Raw genomic sequence first — 16,715 nt, forward strand, 5'->3', positions numbered from 1 at the left:
CTCTAAGCTAATTCTAAAAGGAAAACTGAGACTTTGTGAATTATCAGGAATAGACCCAGCAGAAATTATAGTACCTTTTTTTGTTGTTTTTTTTTTTTGTTCAAGACAGGTTTCCTCTGTATAACAGTCCTAGCTGTCCTGGAACTAACTCTTGTAGACCAGGCTGGCCTCCAACTCACAGAGATCTGTCTGCCTCTGCTTCCTGAGTGCTGGAATAAAAGATGTGCACCACCACTGCCCAGCATAGCACCATTTAATAATGATGAAATTGACAAATTATGAGAAGAAAGTGAACCCTGGAAAAAAGCTTGTAGTAATTTTTTTGGGAGAGTAATTTGACTTTTAAAGACGACTAATTGGGTTGTTCCTTGCATTGTACTTGACACACTACTAACTGGAGAACCTACATTCTATACTGATGCAAATACATCTGGAAGGGCAGGTTACAAATCAAAAAAATTAAGTAAAGTGGAACAAAACCCTTATGGTTCTGTCCAGAAGTCAGAATTATATGCTATCCTCATGACACTATGGATTTTTTTGTTTTTGTTTTTTGTTCGTTTGGTTTTTATTTCAAGACAGGGTTTCTCTGTAGCTTTGGAGTCTGTCCTGGAACTAGCTCTTATAGACCAGGTTGGCCTCAAACTCACAGAGATCCACCTGCCTCTGCCTCCTGAGTGCTGGGATTAAAGGCATGCGCCACCACCGCCTGGCCGATACTAAGGGATTTTAAAGAACCTCTCAACATAGTTCCTGATTTGTGCTATGCAAAGTTATTTTGCATATTGAAACCATTGAACTTATACCAGATGATACAGAATTGACTTTATTATTTATTCAGGTACAATATATAATCAGGAATAGACATCATCCCATATACACAACCCACAACTGATTCTGAATGGGTTTGCTATGTCCTCTAACACAAGATAATGCAGAAATCAATTATTGATTGGAAAAGTGCTGAAGGCCTCAGAATTTCACAAAAAACATCATGTCAACAGCAAAGGTTTAAAAAAGGACCTTTCCATTACATGGCAACAAGCCAAGGAAATGATAAGATTTCCTACTTGAATTATAAAATTTCTACTTGTTCTTTTTTTTTTAAAAAAAAGATTTATTTATTTATTATGTATACAGTGTTCTGTCTGTCTGCATGCTTGCTGGCCAGAAGAGGGCACCAGATCTCATTACAGATGACTGTAAGCCACCATGTGGTTGCTGGGAATTGAACTCAGGACCTCTGGAAGAGAGGTCAGTGCTCTTAACCACTGAGCCATCTCTCCAGCTCCCTACTTGTTCTTTATACAACCAAACACCACGACCCGCAGGAAGTAACCCAAAGGGTACTCAAAGGAATGATATCTGGTAGATGGATGTGTTCCATTTTGTAGAATTTGGAAAATTAAAATATGCATACCACACCATTGATACCTATTTAGGTTTTCAATGGGAAACTGCTTTGCATTCAGAAAAGGCTGATTCAGTAATTACAAATTTACTAGAAGTTACGGCTATCATGGGTATACCTGCACAAATAAAAACAGACAATGTTCCAGCATATATCTCTAAGAAAATGAAACAGTTTTTTTTGCTTATTATAAGTATATTACAGGTATATCACACAATCCTACAGGTCAGGTAGTTATAAGATCAAATTGAACTATAAAGGATATATGTTAAATAAACAGAAGGGTATGATAAATACTCCCAGAAATCGATTGCATAATACTTTATTAACTTTGAATTTCCTTAATGCTAATGAGAAAAGAAAAACAGTTGCAGAGAGACATTAGACAATAGTAAAAAATGTCTGAATTAAATCAGCTAGTGTACTTCAAGGATGTGTTGACCTCACAACAGAAACCAGGAGATGAGCTGTGTTGGGGAAGGGGTTTTGTTTCTGTTTCCACAGGAGAAGAAAAACTACAGATATCATCAAAATTAATCAAGATTCTGTTTGAAAAGGAGAAACCTCTTGATATAGAGAAATGACAACTCATCTATAGAGGTGACAATCATGCAAGTTGTAAAGAATCCTCACAAGGGTTGGGACAGGGTTCTGTTCTTGTTTTTGCAGGAAAATAGAAGATACCCATCTTCAAGAAGTCAAGAGACCTTGGACATCTAGACATCTAAAGAAGAAAAGATAGCTATCCAGAAAGACTCATCAAGCAAAGAAAAATCTTTTCAGGGTAAAATCTCACTACCTAAACATACATATCTCCTTACTTCTCAATATGATGGTAGTCATGACTCACTTAACAATCAAAGTGGCTGTGGAGTTGGACTGTGCCTCTCTCCTCTAAATCCAAGCAAGTTGTTAAAAGAAAAACTCGAAGTTTCTATCTCATATCAGGAGAGCCACCTGGTGTATGACAGAAGGAAAATCTAGGGATTAAGGTTATCAAAACTCTGCTTTCAAAAATTCTACTTCTCCCCATACCTATTTTTGTCTTTATGGTACCTTTCTTTGAATATGTCTATCAAAATTTAGACTTTCTGGGTTTTTTTCTTTCTTTTCTTTTTTCTTTTTTTTTCAAGACAAGGTTTCTCTGTAGCTTTGGAGCCTGTCCTGGAACTAACTCTTGTAGACCAGGTTGGCCTCGAACTCAGAGATCCGCTTGCCTCTGCCTCCCAAGTGCTGGGGTTAAAGGCATGCGCCACCACTGCCCAGCTTAAGCTTGCTGTTTTGATATGAATATTTTTTTAAGTTTTCCACAGTGGACAGTAAATTTTACTATAGTAATCTCTGAAGTCTCCAGGAAGAAGATGGGCCCCACAACGATTCTGCCTGGTTCATAGGATGCCATTCAGCAGTTAGCAAAAAAGCTGATGGGCTTTGGACTACAAACTGCTCAGAATAATTGAGGTGGCTAAGGTGATCCAGCCTGATAGACTACTCCAGCCAGAACTTGAGACAAGTTCTGCACTTTCTGTTACCCAAAGACTGAACAGCAAATGATACAGTTACCTTTCCCAGGACTTGACAATTAGCCTAAATTTTTCTTCTCAGGATCCCCTAAAGATACCATTGCCCCCAGACAGCAGGAAGTAAATTTAAGAATATGACATCCATATTCCCAAGAGGTGGGGTGGGTGGTTTCGGTCATTTAATGGATTATAGTTTAGGGGGGTTGGTTATAAGTTATTATTGATAATGGTTAGAAAAAAAAGCTAAGCAAAAGAAATAAGATTCAAGATTCTTGTTTTGAAAAGAAAAAAGGGGGATATAGATACAACAGTAGATTATTGAATCTACCCCGAAAAGAAGAATAAAGGGAGGATATAGATATTTAAGATAAAAAGGTAGATCTACTTTTAAAAAGCAACTACTGGGGTTGGAGAGATGGCTCAGCAGTTAGAGCACTGGTTGCTCTTCCAGAGGATTCAGATTAAATTCCCAGCACCTAAATGGCAGTTTACAACTGCTTATAACTCCAGAGATCTGACACCTTCACACCAATGCACATAAAAATAAGTTAAATTTAAAAAAAAGCAGCTCCTAGTTTGAAATGTTTTACATTAGATTGGACTTTTGTATTTTTTTTTTTTACAAATTTTGTATACTGATACAAATTTGAGATTAATTTTGTTAATCTAATCTTGTTCAAGGCATTGCACCCATACAGCTCATTTAATAAGGTAATGCAAACTTCTAATCTTTAAAATGTTATTATTACCAACGGTTTAGAATAATAAGAAAATGCAGGTTAGTAATTAGTCACCTATTAAAATCAAATTGTAGTCACATTAGGTATGTTTTCAAGGTCAAACAAAGATATATTTTAGATAGATGTGTCATCTTCAGATACCTCAGATGTCTACAGAATATGACATTTCAGATGTTTTAATAACATAGGCTCTTCTGTATGAGACATGTCTGCTTCTGGCAGCACCAATCTACTTTAGAGAAGATCATGGGTACCGAAGAAACTCCACATGGAATTTACTTTCTTTGTGGCAAAAATAAATCACTGGGCAAGCAAATGCCCTTGTCCGGAGTGCTGACAGTATGCTTTCCTAATTGGACAAGAAGGACACAAAAGAAAGTGACTGCCAAACATTGTTAAGACAAGGAGGGTCAGCCCTTCAGTAATATGCTAGGCTTGTAGGCTGAAGATGGATGCTCTTCAGAATATTCTGGTTCACAGAAAAGTCTGTCAGATATGCTAGGCCTATAGGCTGAAGATGGATTTCCATCATTGCAGAGGAACTTTGGGTGACTGTCCAGGCACCTAGAGGTTTTTGTCATTTCTCACACTTTTTTGGAAGTCTCTTGCTCACATTTCTTGCTTACTCAGTTAATATTATTTCCTTCTTGGGTCTCTGAGGGGGTTGAAGACTAAATAGTTATAGTTTTCCTTGTTTACCTGATGTAGAAAACAAGTTATGATAGAAAATAAATTAGGTACAAGACTTTGAACTCACCAAGATATGATAGATATGGAGTATTTTCTCCAAATTTGTCAAATGCAAGTGGATTTGACATTGTTGATGTATTTATTACAAATATATATGTATATATATATATATATATACAGATATATATATATATACATATATAGTCATTGCATCTATTTATATATTTATTTATTTTTGGTTTTTCAAGACAGGGTTTCTCTGTAACTTTGGGGCCTGTCCTGGAAACCAGCTCTTGTAGACCAGGCTGGCCTCAAACTCACAGAGATCCTCCTGCCTCTGTCTCCCAAGTGCTGGGATTAAAGGTGAGTGCCACTACACCCAGTCATTGCATTTATTGTGTACAGTTATAGCCCTCTTTTTAATTTAAGACAAAAAGGGGAAATACAGTGATATTTCACTTGTATTTTAATAAATAAAGCTTGCCAGAAGATCAAACAGTAAAAATGCTGCTCTGATCAGTCATACAGACCAGGCAATGTTGGCACACACCTTTAATCCCAGTAGCCACACTAGTTTGCCACAGGAACTGGGTGGCAGTGGTGCATGACTTTTTAATCCCAGCACTAGAGAGGAATAAAAAACGGGAGGAGACAGGTTTCAGTCTCAGTCTCATTCTGAGGATTTCTGGAGGTAGGATTGTCATTTTTGGACTTAGGTAGAGATAAGAGCCAGTGGCTGCTTTGTTTTTCTGGTCTTCAGGTTGAACCCCTATATCTGCCTCTGGGTTTTTATTAATTGTGCTACAGCCTGGTCTACAGAGAGAGTTCCAGGACGGCCTCCAAAAGTTACACAGAGAAACATTGTCTTGAAAGAAAGAAAAGAAAGGAAGGACTGGAGAGATGGCTCAGGGTCAAAAGCACTGGTTGCTATTCCAGGGCGGCTAGAGTTATTTCCCATCACCCATGAGGCAGCTCACAACATTTGTAACTCCAGTCTCAGGGGATCTGAAGCCCTCTTCTGGCTTCCAAGAGTACACAGTCATACAAGCAGGCAAAAGACTCACGCACATAAAAAATTTTTTTTGAGACAAGATTTCTCTGTGTAACAGTCCTGGCTGTCCTGGAACTCACAGAGATATGCCTACCTCTGCCTCCCAAGTGTTGGGATTAAAGGCGTGTACTACTACCACCCAGATACATAAAATATTTTTTTTTCCAGTAGAGCCGGATGGGTTGCAGTACACACCTTTAACGTCAGTACTTGGGAGTCAGAGAAAGTAGATTTCTGTGAGTTCAAGGTCATCCTGGTCTACAAAGTGAGTTCCAAGAAAATCAGAGCTGTCGTTATACAGAGAAACCCTGTCTTGGAAACAAAACAAAACTTAACCAACCAATCAAACCAAAAAGATAAAAGATAGGTACACCTTTGATCCCAGCACTTGGGAGGCAGAGACAGGTGAAGTTCTGTGAGTTCAAGGCCAGCCTGGTCTACAGAGCGAGTTCCAGGAGGGCTACAAAGCTACAAAGAAACCCTGTCTCGAAAAACCAAAAAAAAAAAAAAAAAAAAAAAAAAGATAAGTATAGTAACTCAGTATTATACTCTGTTTTTCTGTTCTGTTCATTTCTCTGTGAATAGGCTAAGTATTACCTTGGTCTCCCATCCATCCATCCATCCATCCATCCATCCATCCATCCATCCATCCATCCATTCATGTCTACCTCTGTTGAAGCACAGGACACAGTGATAAATGTAACAAAGTCCCCATAATCATGAAGAAGTCCCATATAATCAACAGGACAAACAAATGAGATTAAGCATGTTACTACAATCTGTATAAAGTTGCCAGGCAAAAAACAATCTTGTACAATAAAAGAACTTCTGGAGGCATTCTATCCCTGACTTCAAACTCTACTACAGAGCTACAGTACTGAAAACAGCCTGGTATTGGCATAAGAAGAGACAGGAGGACCAATGGAACCGATAGAATATCCGGATATCAATCCACACATCTTTGAACACCTGATATTTGACAAAGAAGAAAAAAAAATCAAATGGAAAAAAGAAAGCATATTTAACAAGTGGTGCTGACATAACTGGATATCAACATGTAGAAAAATGAAAATAGACCCATATCTATCACCATGCACAAAACTCATGTTCAAATGGATCAAAGACTTCAACATAAAGCCAGTCACACTGAACCTTATAGAAGAGAAAGTGGGAAGTGCACTTGAATGCATTGGCATAGGGAACCACTTCCTAAATATAACCCCAACAGCACAGACACTGAGAGAAACAATTAATAAAAGGGACTTCCTGAAACTGAAAAGCTTCTGTAAAGCAAAGGACATGGTCAACAAGACAAAACGACAGCCTACAGAATGGGAGAAGATCTTCACTAACCCCACATCAGAAAGAGGTCTGATCTCCAAAATATACAAAGAACTCAAGAGGGCTGAAGAGATGGCTCAGTGGTTGAGAGCATTGCCTGCTCTTCCAAAGGTCCTGAGTTCAATTCCCAGCAACCACATGGTGGCTCACAACCCTCTGTAATGAGGTCTAGTGCCCTCTTCTGGCCTGCAGGCATACTTGCAGACAGAATATTGTATACATTATAAATTTAAAAAGAAAACATTAATTGAAAAAAAAAGAACTCAAGAAATTGGACACCAAAAGATCACATAATCCAATAAAAAAATGGAGTACAGACACAAACAGAAAACTCTCAACAGACGAATCTAAAATGGCTGAAAGACACTTAAGGGAATGTTCAACATCCTTAGTCATCAGAGAAATGCAAATCAAAACAACTCTGAGATTCCATTTTATACCTGTAAGAATGACCAAGATCAAAAAACACTGATGACAACTTATGCTGGAGAGGTTGTGGGGAAAAGGGAACACTTCTGCATTGCTGGTGGGAATACAAGCTGGTACAGCCCCTTTGGTTGTCAGTGTGGCCATTTCTCCAAAAATTAGGAAACAACCTTCCTCAAGACCCAGTAATACCACTTTTGGGTATATATCCAAAGGATGCTCAATTGTGCTCAACTATGTTCATAGCAGCTTTGTTTGTCATAGCCAGAACCTGGAAACAACCTAAATGCCCCTCGACTGAAAAATGGATAAGGAAAATGTGGTCCATTTACACAACAGAGTACTACACAGCAGAAAAAAAAATAATGACAGCTTGAATTTTGCAGGAAAATGGATGGAGCTAGAAAACATTATTTTGAGTGAGGTAACCCAGACACAGAAAGACAATTATCATATGTACTCACTTATAAGTGGTTTTTAAACATAAAGCAAAGAAAGCCAGCCTACAAACCACAATCCCAGAGAACTTAGACAACAATGCGGACACTAAGAGAGACTTACATAGATCTAATCTACATGGGAAGTAGAAAGTAGAAAAAGACAAGATGGCCTGAGTAAACTGGGCGCATGGGGACCTTGGGGGAGGGTTGAAGGGGGGAAGGGAGAGGAGAGGCAGGGAGGGGAGCAGAGAAAAATATAGAGCTCAATAAATATCAATAAAAAAAGAAAAAAATGAATAAAGTGCTAGGCAAGAAATTTACAGGATGCTGTAAAAGAATGCTGGGATCCAGGCGCTGGGATTGGTCCTGGCCCTGCACACTAGCCACGCACTCTATCACAGAGCTGCAGCCCTAGCCCACAAGACCTCATTTACATTTGGGACCAAGGAACGTTTGTTTAAGTAATTTTTAGGCTGAGTTTTTGTGATAGGCAAGATCTTACATGCCCCCAAGTTTCCCAGCCTCTTTGTGTTACACATCATCTTGCATTAGCCCATCCACCCTTTTGAGTGGGGTGGGGCTATGCAGGTGACGTCATCTTGCATTAGCCCGTCCATCCTCTTGAGTGGGGTGGGGCTATGCAGGTGATAAACTTTTACTCATTGATTAACTTACAAAGGTGAGGGGTGCCAGGTGAAGTGGCACTTACCTGTGGTCTCAGTGACTGGGATGACTGAAGTAGATCACGTGAGTCTCTGAGTTCTAGATGAGCCTGGACACATAGGAAGAGCCCATCTCACAAACAAAGAAGCAGAGAGGGAAACATGTGGGAAAATGTGGCTAACAGGGAGATAAAATATGATCACGGCAAAAGATGTAATGAATTCACCATTTTGTATAATTACTATATGCCTAAAGATGGAGGAGAAACCTCAACAGGACAAAACAACAAAAAATAAGATGAAAAGGTTTGCAGATGTAATTACAGTTCCCATTCAACTGGCTTTGAATATATTAAAATTATGAATATGAATAGGACTGACCTATTAGATGAGCCGTTCAAATGAACTCAGAATGGAAAATCCGGTTAAAACCCACCAGACTCCTGGTACTCAGACACGAGTCAATAACGTTATTTATTCTTTAAAAAATAATTTTTTGTATTCATTCATTTTGTGTGTTTTGCATGCACATGCTATGGTATATGAGTGGTGGTCAGGGGACAGCTGTGAGAGTTGGTTCTCCCCTACCTCTGGGTTCTGGGATGGAAATCACACGGGCAGGCATGGCTACAAATCCCCTGTTGAGTCATCTTGCCAGTATAACCTCTTTCATTTATTTTAATTAATTTATGATGATTATTGTTATTTTTGTTTTTTGAGGGTCTTGTATCCCTGACAAGACTGGTGCTCTCTCTCTCTCTGTAGCTCAGACTGGCCACAAACTCATGACAATTCTCCTGCCTCTGCCTCCTGAGTACTGGGATTAAAGGCGTGCACCACCACCACCAGGCTTTTTCTTTTTTTCTTTTTGGCAGAAACTATATTAATTACAAGACTGTTTGGTCAATGGTTCAGGTGCATTTCTAGCTAGCTGTTATATATTTAAATTAATCCATTTCTACTAACCTGTGTATCGCCTTGAGGTTGTAGCTTACTGGTAAGGTTCCAGTGTCTCTCTCCTTTGGCAGCTATATTGCTTCTTTGATTCCTCCTTCTTTCTCTCTGCATTCAGTTTAGTTTTCCTGCCTATCTCTATTCTGCCCTGCCATAGGCCAAAATAACTTCTTTATTAACCAATGGCAATAAAACATATTCACAGGATACAGAGAAGAGTCCCACATCAGTAGACGACCAGACTGGCCTCGAAATCACATCACTACTGCCCAGCCCATTGTTTTGTTTCTTGAGAAAACAAAAGAAACTTGAGAAAAGACAGGGTCTCTTTACATAGCCCTGGCTATCCTGGAACTCACTATGTAGATTATGTTGACCCCGAACTCACAGAGATCTACCTGCCTCTGCCCCCTGCATTCTGGGACTAAGGGCCTGAAATTCAGGTTAAAAAAAATTAAGGTTAGGTGGTGATGGTGCACGCCTCTAATCTGAGTACAGAGGCAGGTGGATCTCTGAGTTTGAGGCCAGCCTGGTCTTCACAGCAAGCTCCAGGACAGGCTCCAAACATAGACAGAGAAAACCTGTCTCAAAACAAAAAAAAAAGTTTTTTTTTCTTAGAATTTCATACATGAGTACTGTATTTACAGCATTTCCACCTCCCACCACAAACAAAACCACAAACACTTAGTGAGACCATTAGTGTTGCTCTTTAAAAAAAAAAATTTATTTATTTTTACTTTATGTGCATCAGTGTTTTGCCTGCATGTGTGTCTGTGTGAGGGTGTCAGATCTTGGAGTTACAGACAGCTATGAGGTGTCATGTAGGTGCTGGGACTTGAACTGTGATTCTCTGGAAGAGCAGTCAGTGCCCTTAACCACTGAGCCATCTCTCCAGACCCAGCGTTGCTCTTATGTATACGTATTTAGGACTGATCATTTGGGATTGGACAACTTATTGGGGGCTCATCACGAGAGAAGATCAATTCTCCCTCTCTTGGCAGCCATCGATTGTCTGCAGCTCTTCATCTAGGGGTAGGTCCTTGATTAAAAAAAAAATCACTCTGGCCGAGAGTGATAGCACGTGCCTATAACCACTGCATTTAGGAGTCTTGAGTTGACTGCCAGCCTAGACTAAACAGCAGAACTATCTCAAATCCATCACTTAGCATTATCTCCCCAGTCCAAATCACCAGCTTCAGTCTGGGACCACCGCAGTGCTCTAAGACCTGGCTTCTTGCTTCCGTCCTGTCTCATTATTTTTCACCTAGGAGCCAACCCCCCTTAGCAAACGTAAGTCTGTCATATCTCCCTATCCTTACCTCAGAATTCTCTAGTGCTTGCCATTACACATCAACCCCAAATTCTTTCTTTTAAAAGAAGATTTATTTTTACTTATGTGGATATGCATGTGAGCGTGCAGATGCCTGTGGAGTCCAGAAGAGGTTGTTGGATGCCCTGTAGCTGGAGTTATAGGTGGTTGTGAATTCAGATATGGGTACTGGGAACTAAACGTGGTATGCACTTTTAACGGCTGAGCCTTCCCTCTGGTATCCTTGTTTTGTTTTTTCTAAGACAGGACTTCTCTGTGTAACGCTGGTTGTCCTGGAAGTCGAATTGTAGACCAGGTTGGCCTTGAACTCAGAGATCTGCCTGTCTCTGGAGTGCTGGGATTAAAGGTGTGTGCTACCATCACCCAGATATTTTTTAAAATTGCATTAGTTTATCATACATGCCACATGTGGAGGTCAGAGGGCAACTTGCAGGCTGATCCTGTTCTTCCACCATGAGGGTCCCAGGGCTTGATCTCAGGTTCTCAGTGCCTGTACCTACTGAGCCCTCTCACTGGCCTGTTCTCCTTTTCTTGTTTTTGAGCCAGGGTCTTGCTTTGTAGCCCAGGACAGACTCAAACTTGTGATTCTCCTGTTTCTACCCATGCAGTGCTGGGATTATAGGTGTGCACCACCACACTGGGCAAAACCCCAGGTCCTAGCCGAACGCTGCACAACCTGCCTCTGATTTTCTTTGCTCTCACCTCCTGTGCTCCCGCTGTTGGCCTCTTTGCTGCTCTAAGCATGCTAGTGTCTGGGGTTGTAAGTGTGAACTGTCCGCTCTGCCAGTGACTTTTACCAGACTCCTCAAGGCCCATTCCCTCCCTTCAATCACCCATTCAAATGCTGCTTCCTCGGGGCCTTTCCATGATCGCCCCAAACTAAAGACTTTAGCCAGTCACTCTTTGCTCCCTTCCTCTGCGCTGTTCTTTCATGGACTTCCTGGCCCATGGGTGTACGGAGCATTTGTTTACTGTCTGTTTCCCTTGCCAGATTGTTAGCAACAGAAGAGGAAGGACTCCTTTTGTTTTTCTCCAGTTCCCCAGTGCCTAGTACAGTCTGAAGCAAATAAGAGTCCCTCGGTAAATATCTGCAGAAGACACAAGTGAGTGGATCTGGGGGAGTGTGGAGTCTGATGGCGCGGTGGATCTGCTAAGTCAAGACAGACACTATTAGGTCTGACATCCCAGGGGTCCTCACAGAAGAAATAGCTGTCAGATGCACTACCTAACACTCTGGGGCCTAATGCAGGGGAACCAGATGAGTGGTAGGCCTGTGAAATCGTATGTACGGGGAGGGAAGGGCTTGTGTGCACCCCAAGGAGCGCACAAGCACACACGTGTAAGTGCGATTCTAGGGTCTCACACAATGCTCTATTGTGGAACATCTGAGGCCCCAGGTGTGTTTCTCGACTTCTCACATCTGTGTGGGTGCTGTGTGCATATCTGAAGGATGAAGGTGTGTGGGCCTACCCCAGGAGGAAGACAGATGTCTGTTCCCACTCCCTGCCATACAAGTGACTGTGAAGGGTGAAAGTCCTTCCCACACAGCCCTGGAGCCTGGACGCTGGCCACAGGAGACATGGAGCCAGCCAGCTGTTTCTGTTCTTTCCCGGATGGGCTCAACCATTCGCTTCCAACTAAGCAGGCTGCTCTTTCTTCTTAGGGCAGAAATTTGGGTCACAAATGCTTTTTGGCAAGTTTTCATTCTTAGACATTACTGTGAGGATTGTTTGGGGAGGGGAGGAGGGGAAGTGGGACAGGGAAACTAGGAGCAGCTGGAGCTCCATGTCACTGAGGAATCACACGCACATCGGAAGGGCTGAGGCAGGCAAGCGGCAGGTTGTCATGACACACATGCAGCCCTAGAACCACTGGGCACCAGAAGCTGCGTCCTAGATGCAGGCAACAGCAGCTGAAGGGCTGACACAGCCAGCCCTGTCTTCTTGCCTGCAGAGTCTCACATCCTTTGCCTCTGCCTGGATTCCTGCGTCTCTACTCTTGGTAGTCTTAGCTCTTTCCCATGTTAATTTTGTATCTTAATGAGAAAAAAAGTTCACTAACAACAAATCACCAAGAGGCTGCAGAGATGGCTCAGTGGGTAAAGGGGCTTATAACTTAGGTTTGATGAAATGAGCACAAGACCTGGGGTCAGCATGGCGGGAAGAGAGAATTCACCCCCACAAGTTGTTCACTGATGTCCACAAGCATGTCATCGCACGCACACACATGTACCCTGCGGACAAATTAAGTAAAGCAAAAACATAGTTTTTTGTTTTTTTTTTTAAATTACCCAGGCCGGGCAGTGGTGGCTTAGGCTTTTAATCCCTGGACTCGGGAGGCAGAGGCAAGCGGATCTCTGTGAGTTCAAGGCCAGCCTGGTCTACAGAGTTTCAGGACAGGCTCCAAAGCTACACAGAGAAACCCTGTTTCAAGAAACAAACAAACAAACAAACACAATCACCCAGAATTAAAAAAGGACCCGTGGCACGAGGTTCAGTCCCAAACATGTGCTGACACACGTCTCATGGGTCTGAAAGGTACAAATCTCTCCCCTTTGAAAAGGTTGGTAGAAAAGGCCTCAGATTCTCACAGCCTCAACCATCAGCCAAGCAGCTAGCACAGGAACTTTCTGGTCCTGGCACAATTCTGACTTTAGACTTTTGTTTTAAGTTATATTTATTTATTTACTTGTGCATGTGGCAAGCTCACGCACACCAGAGCATGCGTGTGGAGAGCTGAGGAACACGTGAGGGAGTCACTTCATTCAGACTACTATGTGAACCCCAGGAATGGAGCACAGGTCATTAGGTTTGGCAGCAATCTTCCTGTCCCTACCACTTCTGTCCCTGAGGCCTGGCCTCCTGACCCTGGTGAGTAACCTAGCCCTGCTAGTCTCTGGTCTCCACTTCCCTTCCCATCTGCCCACAACCGACACAGGCATAAGGGAACAGTACTCGCTTCTCCTCAGTTCTGAACAGTTATTTGGCTTGAGCGTATCCTAGGAAGCACAGAATCATGGTACTCCGAACTTGAGACATCTCAGCCAATGACTTTCACGTTTTGCTCTACAGAGCTCTAGAATTCAGCATGGAGGGAATATGCAGATGCCAGAGAGTAGGGTTGGTGGCTTTGCTCTTGCTTGTTTTCTTTTCTTGAGACAGCATCTTTCTATGTAGACCAGGCTGGCCTCCAACTCACAGAGATCCACTTATCTTTGCCTCCCAAGTACTGACATTAAAAGCATGTGTGTGCCACCACACCTAGTGGGTTGGTGGCTTTGTTTTTAATAAAATTTTATTGAGAAAAAAATATGTTATTGTCCACATGTGCACACATGTCTGGTGTGTATGTGTGTAGGCACAGGGGCCCTTATGCCACGGTGAACATGTAGAGGTCAAAGGACAACTTTTGGGGGTTGGTTCTCTTCTTCCATTTTGGGATCTGGAACTAAACTCAGACTGTTATCTGAGTTTATATGCTGAGCCATTTCTCTAAACCCCTTTACTGACCTTTTCTAGGGTAAACTTTTGCACAAGGAAAGGTGTCTGCTAACCAAAAGTTTGAAACTGGGGCTGGAGAGATGGTTCAGAGGTTAAGAGCACTCGCTGCCTTTCCAGAGGTTCTAAATTCAATTCCCAGCAACCACATGGTGGCTCACAACCACCTATAATGAAACATAGTGCCCTCCTCTGGCCTGCAGTGCAGGCATACATGCGGGCAAAACACTGTGTACATAATAAATAAAAATTTTAAAATGTTTGAAATTATTTTTATTAATAACTTTACTTTTATTATTACTGCTGTTGTTGAAATGTTCTCACTCTGTAGTCCAGGATGGACTGGCACACACCATGTAGCCCAGGCTGGCCTCCAACTAATGACAATTTTCCTGCCTCAGCATCCTTAATGCTGAGATTGCAGGCATATGCCACCATACTCGGGTGAATTCGCAGATTCCCTAAGGTGTTTAAATTTCTCTCGTCCCCCACCTTTCAACCTGCTCTATGTTCCCCAGTTCTTTTCTGCCCCACCCTTCCTTCAAGCCAGGCTAGCAGCTTGGAGCCTCCTGTTTAGATCACATGGAGTTTTCAGTGTGCCCTGCCTCGTGCCTTGACTGATTGTCTTGCCCTAGTTTCAACTTTGTTCTTAGCACTTCTTCTCTCTTTGGGGCTGAAAACATCTGTGGGGTCAACAAATATCTCTGTACCACTCTTAATGTTCTTTAAGAATGCATGGCTCCCTCCTTATTTCTAGGGGAAGGCTAAGCTTTATTTTGTCGTTGTTCTTACATACATGAGCTGGGAGAGGTGGAGTAATGGACGAATAAATAAATGAACCCATATGTTTATGTTCTTTATTTTTCTTAGTCATTATTCCTCTTCACCCTCTGACTCAGAGGCCCGGGGCCTGAGGAAAGCAGATCCCTGACGGCACAGGCAACGACACTAACTCACAATCTCAGCACTGCGGCCGGCATTTTACACATTAGCTTATCTCAAGCCTACACTCGCAGTCCTATTCGTGCACCCACTCCAGAGATGAAGAAGCCGGACTTCAGAGAGGTGAAGCTCTTTGCCTGACATAACAGCTCTAGTGTGGAGGTGCTCACTCTGGAACATAGAGCCTCTCACAAGGCAACCACACGTTACATCTGCAGCCTAAGCTCCTTCGTTTGGAGACTTCCTCTTGCTCTCAAGATAAACTCTCCCTGTAACCATGGCCATCCCCTTGCTTTCTACACTCCACCCAGAGATCACCCCCGAAAGCTGATCTCTCCTTGTGTCCTGTAGTCTTCTTCCTGGCTGTTTGGACTCTTTGAATCCCTTGTAAGAAACCAACCACACAGCCAGTAGTAGAGCAGAGAGAATGAATTGAGTCTTACTGGGAATCACCAGGGCAAGTAAGTACACATATTAAAAAATAATTACTCTGCCACCCCCACTAAGTCCTTGGCTCTCCTGAGGACGAGTCTGGAACCAAGATTTGGCCTTTGACAAATGTCTGGGACTTTGTCTGCAAGGTGGAGGCTGGTGGTGGAGCTACATTCTTCAGAGACCTGTGATCCTTCTCACTCCAGAGTCCCTCCTCCCAAACACCCCTCAACTCTAGCTCCCCCATTCCACTTAAGAGCCCACAACCCCAATCTCGGCATTGCTGAGGATACAGGTACGTGAGAGTGGGGTGCCGGGAAAAACTGGACCCCCACCTTTACTTGATGTTCTGCAGTTTGTGCCTCGAATTTGACTCCCAGAGCCGGCTGGGGCGAGCGGGGCGGGGGGGGGGGGGGAATGAGGGTATGCATACCACGGAGCATAGGGAAGAGAGGACCAGCCAGGACACGAAGAGCAGGTACAAAGGCACGAGTGGTGGGAGGTGGTAAGGGGTGGTGCGGACTACTTTGGACTCCCCGCCAGCTCCGAGAAGGGCCCAGGTCTAGCGGCGGAGGACAACTTCTGCCAGCAGCCCGCGTCCTGCCTGCTCCCGCGCGCTGCGGTGCCCGGCCCCGCGCAGCCCTCCCGGCCGAACCTGAGCTCTGGCGCTCCCTTCATCACCCGGGTCACCCGGCCAGCGCCCACCCTCGACGACCACCGCCCGGCCTCCTCACCTGCGGACCCGAGGGAGCCGGCGGGCCGGGCCCGGGCCTCGCTGGGTGTCGGGAAGAGCTCTTCCCCCGCGCTAGCTGCGCTCAGGGATCCGCAGCGCGCGGCCAGGCTGCGGCGCCATCAGCTGCTGCGAGGCTGTCGGACGCGGGGCCGGGGCTCCGGGGGGCTCCGGGCGTAGAGGCGGGGGGCCCTGGGTAGGCTCCGGGCGTAAACACCCAGCAACGTGACCGGAACTGGCGAAGGAGCTGGAGGGGGCGGGGGGCGGGAGAGATAAGGGGGAAGGGAGGGACCTGGGGCGCGCGGGGAGGGGCCGTGGGCGGGGCGGGGGAGGGGGAGGGTGGCGACTGGGGCGGGGGAGGGGGAGCCCCGGGACTACAGGAGCCCCGGGAGCCCGGCCTCCGCACCCTGCGGGCAGCCGAATCCTCGGAACTGGCCCTAGCTGTGAGCTGAGGAGGGAACTGGGGTACCGCAGGCAACTAGGCAAGCCGGGACGCGGCGATCGATCAGCACCGCGGACAGCGCCCAGGCCCGCAGGCCGGGATCC

General features: G+C 44.0%; 1 protein-coding gene across 2 annotated transcripts in view; it reads right to left on the bottom strand.

The window, feature by feature from the left end:
• Ccdc92b (coiled-coil domain containing 92B) overlaps nt 1-16,399 on the bottom strand; it is a 34,450-nt gene extending 18,051 nt beyond the window's left edge. Inside the window, exon 1 of one of the 2 annotated variants that reach the window (XM_087910334.1) lies at nt 16,174-16,399. The gene's annotated coding sequence lies outside the window, so the exon portion shown is untranslated. Of the gene's footprint in view, nt 1-8,331; nt 8,481-16,173 lie in introns of those variants that run through there. The other variant, XM_085695276.2, reaches the window with a different exon arrangement.
• Nucleotides 16,400-16,715: the final 316 nt, after the last annotated feature.

Source organism: Myodes glareolus, chromosome 9 (genome assembly GCF_982192425.1).
Source record: "Myodes glareolus chromosome 9, mMyoGla1.1, whole genome shotgun sequence".
In the NCBI taxonomy this organism is placed as follows: Eukaryota; Metazoa; Chordata; class Mammalia; order Rodentia; family Cricetidae; genus Myodes; species Myodes glareolus.